A 7359-nucleotide genomic window follows, 5' to 3' on the forward strand; every position below is an offset into this window, starting at 1 on the left:
GAAAAAAAAAAAAAAAAAAAAAAAAAAAAAAAATCAAAAACAACAACTAATCAAGAAACACCATCAATGCAATCTGATTACTATGCTTCATCATTCATTTGTTCTGCAAATAGTTATGGATCTATGCAGGCATCTTAGGGATGTATAGGGGACTAGAACACTGTCAATGTCTTCAGGAACAAACAGAATGATGGATGGAACTGCTACTTTACATAGAAAATCACACCAGTGGTGGCGGAAGACACTGCTCTTACTTGAACACAGATGTTTCCCTTTTCCAGGCCTCTTTTTTCCAGCTGTTTGGCACAGAAAGGAAACTGACACCAAAGCCTGAATGTAAAAGGCAGGACCCTTGTATGTCTGAAGAGAATGAGTGGATAGTGACAGAATGCTTGTGGATTAATCCAACATTTTACTAAGAAGTTCCCACAAACACACAGCAGCACAGCACAGTCGCCTCCCTTTTCCTCCTCCCAGTTTGGTTCCCATTTAGTGGGACATGCCAAGGTACTGCTTTTCAGAAATATTTTCACTGTCTGGATATATCCTAACCTTCCTATTCCACAATCCAGTACCCCAAGGAAGGAGCAGAGGTCAGGTAAGATTACAGAAATTGGAGTTGTCCATAGAATTCTACAAGACCATCTCCAAAACCACATACCGGGCCCAGGGATTTAGCTCAGGGGTTCTGCGGCCTGCCGCACAAGCGCAAGGACCAGAGTTCGATCCCAGTACCAAAAAAAAGACACACACATGTATGACTATATGTATGACTAGTATTTATGGACATACAACTAAAGCAGTGAGGACAGAAAAGGTCTCAAGGTGGGAGGGGCTAGTTCAGAATCAGAGGGCAAAGAGTCTACCAGGAGGTCTTTCCAACCAATCCCCGCCAGCTGCAAAGAGGATGGAGAAAAAAGAAGCTGTCTTTGAGCCATTGGCTTGTGCTGGGCCATATCATTCAAAGATTTGAGGCTGGGCCAACAATGAGCAGCAGGCAAGTCAGGAGAGAAGGTAAGGTTTGCTTTCCTTCCAGTTAACATTCTGTCCAAAAAAAAATCAATTCTATCAAAATCTTTGGGACTCTGACATTTAAGATTGTAGGCTTTTGAACAATGAATTTCAAATACCACAGTTTGCCAGTGGCTTGTTGTCAGTACCAGTTATGGGCAGGGGACCATGGCCAGGTGACCACTGCCAGTCACAGCCAGGTGCAGATGTGTATAAGGAGTCCTTCCAGCATTGTATGGTTTGTCTATACCAATCAAATCTCTTAGGTGTACTAGGGGGCAATATTAAGGAAGTTTATAGTAAGTCCTTTAGTAAAAGGAAAACGTAACTTCTAGGCTTCAGCTGAACTCAATTATAAAACTGAGGATGAGAGAGGGAGTTTTATGACTGCATGATGATGATGGGATTGAGCTCGGCACATATACACATGTGAACTACATGCTTAGTCCCATTTTACTTTATGAATGTTAACTGGCTATAGCCACTGTATGATTCAAGCCCAAGTTGGCCCGATCCCAGTCTACGTTCAATTCTATGTCATTCCCAGAAGCATACTGGAACTCCACACATAGGGCTCTTTGTAATGTGTCCTGGGAACAAGGTGGTGTCCTCCAGAAGATAAGATGGAAGCAGACTGCTGCACACCCTGGTGGCATCTCACCTCCTTCCCAGTTACTCACCCGCCTCTAGAAGTGCCCCACTTGCACACACAGCTCAGCTCAAACTGGGGAGCTCCTCATTCTGACTCCATTCTTCTCAGCTTCAGCCCCAATAATTCCTATGAACTGGTGTGTGTGTGTGTGTGTGTGTGTGTGTGTGTGTGTGTGTGTGTTCAAATTTCACCTTTTTAATCAGCTCTGTGAAGGACATCCTAAACACCACATGGGACACAAAAGAATATTTTTTTCTTCCAGTATTTAAAAAGGACATTCATGAACATTGTTAGTTACTTTTCTCTCATTGCTGAAAATACCCAGCACCCAAAGTTAGAGGAGAAGGGATTTTATTTGGCTTACAGTTTGTAGAGGTTTCAGTCCATAATCGGCTGGCTCCAAGGCAGGGATGGCAAACAGACACTGCAGAGGAGAAACAACACGGCATGCACAAACTAGCAAAGGCAACAAGAGAAGGCTTCACTGGGTCCTTCTGCCACTTTCACCCCATCCAGATACAGGGATTAGGGCAGCGCTAAACTACTCACTCATGTGTAGTGATTTAGTGATCACATGCCCTTAATCCCAGCATCACACATTCCAGATTCAGCAACCTCTGACCAAATGAGGCTTTGTGGGGACATCCAGACCCAAAGCATAACAAACATTTTTAAGAAGCTCTTATAATCAGGGTGGTGATCTTGCATAAAAAACAGCTCTAGGCAATCATACTCTTGATGAAGACTGCTTACAGTTGCATTTAAAAATTACTTTCTAGTCATGATAAAAATGTGTTCAAGTTTTTTAAATGACCCTAGATACATGTTGATTAAAAAAAAAAATCAGTCATTTTTTTCCAGAAGCAATAATCCTCAGAGCCCAAACTAAAAACTTTGCAAAAGGAAAAATTCTTAAGACACTACAAATGTCCCTGAAATTTGTCATTAATGGCAGAAAAATTAAAGAGCACATAGAACTTTCTAAAGGGTCTTTAATAAGACTTTGAGAGCTCAATTAAAAAACAGGTGATGTACTAAAGCAGAAGTTTCAATGCTGCTCCAACAATCTTTAAATATACAGCAATTTGGAAGGAGGATCCTGGATCAGAAGTGTTATTCCTTGGGCAGATCATTTGCACATGCCTCTGAGTTGCCACAACCGTTCTGTAATTTCCTCCTGAGTAGCAGTCATGGCACCCTGACTTCTGCCACCATAGTCTCTAGATCATCCATAGACTTACCAGTATCCTCCAGGTCTACTGTCACACCTGTCACTCCCTGGTCCCCACCACCTGTACAGTAGCTGTGACCACGCCCACATCCCCCAAGGCACCCCTCCCTGATGCCCTGGGAAGACTTGCTGACATGGTCTGGTCACCACCCAGGGACTTTCCACTCAAGGCATCCAAGGTGTGCTCTGGAGTGTGAAAATGATGAAGCCAAAACCCTGGAATCGCTGAATTTCCTGGTCCTTACTAACCACGACCTCTGAGACAAGCCTGAAGCTGCTCAGGTGGTCTTCCAGCACCCGCTCATCAGTGTGGAAGTGGAGCTTCCCTTCTTCAGAAGACATGGCACGATTCAAGTCCTGCTGGGAATTGGAAAGCTTATAAGGCCGCAGAGACAGCAAGCTCTGACAAGCGTGGAGAACAGGGGCTTAGTTACTTTTCTCATTGCTGAGGCAAAATGCCCAACACCTAAAGTTAAAAGACAAAAGGTTTATCTTTGCTCAGTCTGTAGTTTCAGCCCCTAGTCAGCTGGATCCAAGGCAGGGCAGCATGGCAGAGGGGAATTGCAGAAGAGAAACAGTTCATGGTGCAGCAGGGAGAGGCAGAAGACAGCAAGCAACAAGCAGCAACAGTGGCAAGCTTTCCTATCCCTTTTGTCTCACGCAAGCTACAAGCCTTGTGTTGCCGCCACATCCAGGGTGGGCCTTCCTATTATGTACCAATTTAGTTATCACATGCCCTTAATCCCAGTAATCACACTCTCTAATCCAGCACCATACACCCATGACTCAGCCACCCCCCAAAAGCCCCTGAAGCTTTGGGGAGACATCTAGATACAAACCCTAACGACGTATGGCCTTGATCTTACCTTGTAAGTCACTTTTCTGGAAAGTGCTCCATTTGTCCTCTACCTGACCACGTAGGTTCCCCCACTTACAAGCTTTTATAGAACCTTGGACTCTTCCTCGATAGTATTTCTCAAGATTTTTATTAGATATTTGGTATGTTTGGTTGACCTATGTGTATCTCCAGAGCTCTAATGTTAAGCCCTGAAGCCAGAGTTCGAGTCTGTTTTGCTCGTCATTATGTCTTCCCACTTAACTGCCTTCAGCTTACAATAAAGTATAGGTGCATCATAATGTATCCTTGACTAAGTATCTACATACTTGAAAGAGGAGAGGGCTACAAGGGAAGTTCCTTGGTGTGTGTGTTTTATTGTGGCTAGTATCTTTGTGCTTCCAAGTAGAATTTTTTTGTTTTGTTTTTTGAGACAGGGTATCACTAGGTAGTTGAGACAGATCTGGAACTCACTATGTAGCCCAGGCTGGTTTCGAACTCACAGCGATCCTCCTGCCTCAGCCTCCCGAGTGCTGGGATTACAGGCATGTGCCACCACGCCCCGGCCCAAGTAGAAATTTAATTCACCATGAGCTTCCATGTCTATCCTTGTATGATGAGTTGGGATCCCAACAACATACGATAGCTTTGTGTGGCAGGCACTCCAGGACGGTTTTCAATGAGAGATTGAGGCCTTTTTACCCTTCCTGGATAAGACTGCCATACTACTAAGGTCCCACAGTCCAAGAACTTAGGAAGCCATCCTGTAACAATGAAACCTGCTTGGCTTAGTCTTACTCTGACTGGCAGCTCAGGTCGGCTCTGTGAAAGCTTCAGCTCCCCCACTGAAGGTGTAAATGAGATAAGCTCACATCTCATGCTATTTAGGGCACATTTTTTCTAAAATAGCTCTTTTAGTATTTCATCATTTTGGGGGGGTTATAAAAGCAATATCCATAGACATCTGAATTTTACAAAAGATATCGTCCAGACCTCCTAAATATTATAAACATTTTTTATCAACTGGATAGTCTCACATTTTATAAATTAAAAAATACACGACCTTTAATGATGAAAATAATCACACCTAAAATACCAAAGAGCATGGTATGGCTGGATCTCAACACACTCCTTAAATGGAATTAAAGGATTTAGCCACCAGCTTCCATTGTGGTCTTAGAAATTAATGCTTAGCAGTTTTTGTGGAGTGTAAAGACAAAATGGTACATACATGGTTGCAACCATGCAAAGTACATCTAGATGCGACCTGAAAGGCAATAAATAAAAATGAAAATAGTTGTTGCAAGTTTCTTTACATTTAATAAAGATTTTTTTTTTTTTTTTTTTACCCGGGATTGAACTTGGGTCCTTGCGCTTGCCCGGGAGGCGGGGAAACCACTGGGCTAAATCCCCCGCCCTTAATAAAAATTTTTTTTTTTTTTTTGTACCCGGGATTGAACTTGGGTCCTTGCGCTTGCCAGGCAGGCGGTGAAACCACTGAGCTAAATCCCCAGCCCTTAATAAAGATTTTTTTTGTTGTTGTTGTTTTTGGAGACAGGGTCTCACTATGTAGTTGACACTGATCTGGAACTCACTATGTAGCCCAGGCTGGTCTCAAACTCGCGATCTTCCTGCCTCAGCCTTCCAAGAGTGCTGGGATTACAGGCGTGGGTCACCACACCCGGCAATAAAGATTTTAATGATAGATTTTTAAAGGAAAAGAACTTTAGTTGAACACAAACACACACACACCCCGCCTTCCCAACTCCCTGAAACTCTGACTACTCAAAAGTTCTTTTATTAACATTCCTCACTGGGCCCTTCATATTCTTCCAACTACTGAAACGCACAAATACTGTGTGGTTGCTTCCTCCCTCCCGTTAGAAAAAGCGTAAGAGAAGATTAATAAGATACTACTCTGAGAAGACCAGGCAAAATCCTGAAATCTTTTCAAAATGTTAACTGCATCAGGATGAATCCTAAGGTTTTGACTCCTAAAAGGTTGAAACAGAAATAGTAGGTCCACTATGGAGAAACTACCCTGGACACCTAGGACTTCTGGCAAGAATTTGTTTTGAAAAAGTCACTTCTCAGATTTAATTTAGCTAATGTAAAAAATTATAAAAAGCAAAACTTACATTTAAAAGGGGATACATTGAAACTGAATCTAACATGAGCCTTAAAGGGCAAAATACTTTATCCAAAGTTAGAATAGCAGAAAGAACCCAAGGAAGTTAAAAAAAAAGAGAGATCTGAAAAGAAATACAGATCTAATTCAAATCCTTCCATTTAGTTAAGGAAGCTTGTAGCTCTTTTATTTTCTCATTGAACAAATATTCATTGCTGGGCCTACATGCTTAATGCTGGAGATATAACAAAGAATAAGCCATGGCCCAAGGAGGGGAAAGGACTTGCCCAAAGCCACAAAGCAAATTAGTACCAAACACAGTGGCTCTTTGCACCAAATCCTGTATTGTCTAATAATATGTATTATATTTTCTGCATCTGTAAGCATGCTAAGTATTTGGTGAGTTTTATGGAAAGATAAATTCTTCATATATAATTGACATACTATTTTTGTGAAATGGTAAGAAATATATATAGTATAATATTCACATGGTGTTAGAATCTGTGTAAAATAACTAGTTTCTTAATTAGCGTCTGAAATAGTACTTTCCTTGGGGTGTTTTCAAATTTCTTGGTCTTTGGGTACTCCATGTGCAAATTCTGATTCTAAAAAGTGCTGTCTGGTCATACAACTAAAACTTACCATCTCTTTTGATTACAAAGAATATTGCCACATTTCTCACTTAATATTTAAGTAAAACTTAGAATACTACTTTCAAGTAAAAATTAGAAAGCTAGCCAAATGAATGTCACTCAGCTAATGTTCTATCATTTTATTTTCAGTAATCTAGTTCTACCATTAACCAGCTAATTCACCTAATCATTCACAGTTCAGTCTGGTGTCATTAGTGTATATAATTCACACAGAAATAAAATGTTCTGCTTCAGAATTTTGTTTCAGTGTGTGCTCAGGGTTGAACTCAGGACTTTGCACGTGCTAAGTATGTATTTGAACACTGAGCTATCCTCCCAGCCCCCAGAAATTACTTCTTTAGAAGGAAAACTGTGGACCTCATTTCAAAATGAGCAATGTGCCTAACACAAAAGAGAAAGAGTGTGGAACTAACCCGTTTTTGACAATGTAGTAATTTTAAGAAAGGATTAGGAGAATAATACAGGAGAATAGGAGCCCTTTGCAAGAATACTATGACTTGAGTTTCTTAAAATAACCCAAAAGGGAAAGGTATAAAATTTAACCTCCTAAAAAGAATTTTTAGATGCTTCTGATTGGAAAGTAGTAATTTATACTGCAACAACTCTAAGAATCAATAATGAGAAAGATTAAGTGGATTTAAAAGCTGCCTACACTGGGCAGAGTGATTTAGCTCAGTGGCTCAGTGCCTGCCTCACAAGCACAAAGTCTTGAATTCAATCCCCAGTACCAAGGAAAAAAACAAGCTGCCTATGTTACACCACCAGTATCACAATACAGTTGATCTGCTATCCTTAGACTCTACAAGGCTTTTCTACCATGGTACTTCCCTCCGCTGGCCATTTATTCTG

General features: G+C 41.2%; 1 pseudogene; it reads right to left on the minus strand.

The window, feature by feature from the left end:
• Positions 1-2697: 2697 nt before the first annotated feature.
• LOC117286564 lies at positions 2698-3236 on the minus strand (annotated as a pseudogene).
• Between the last annotated feature and the right edge of the window lie 4123 nt (positions 3237-7359).

Source organism: Fukomys damarensis, unplaced genomic scaffold (assembly GCF_012274545.1).
Source record: "Fukomys damarensis isolate Sample0158 unplaced genomic scaffold, DMR_v1.0_HiC HiC_scaffold_17, whole genome shotgun sequence".
Taxonomy (NCBI): domain Eukaryota; kingdom Metazoa; phylum Chordata; class Mammalia; order Rodentia; family Bathyergidae; genus Fukomys; species Fukomys damarensis.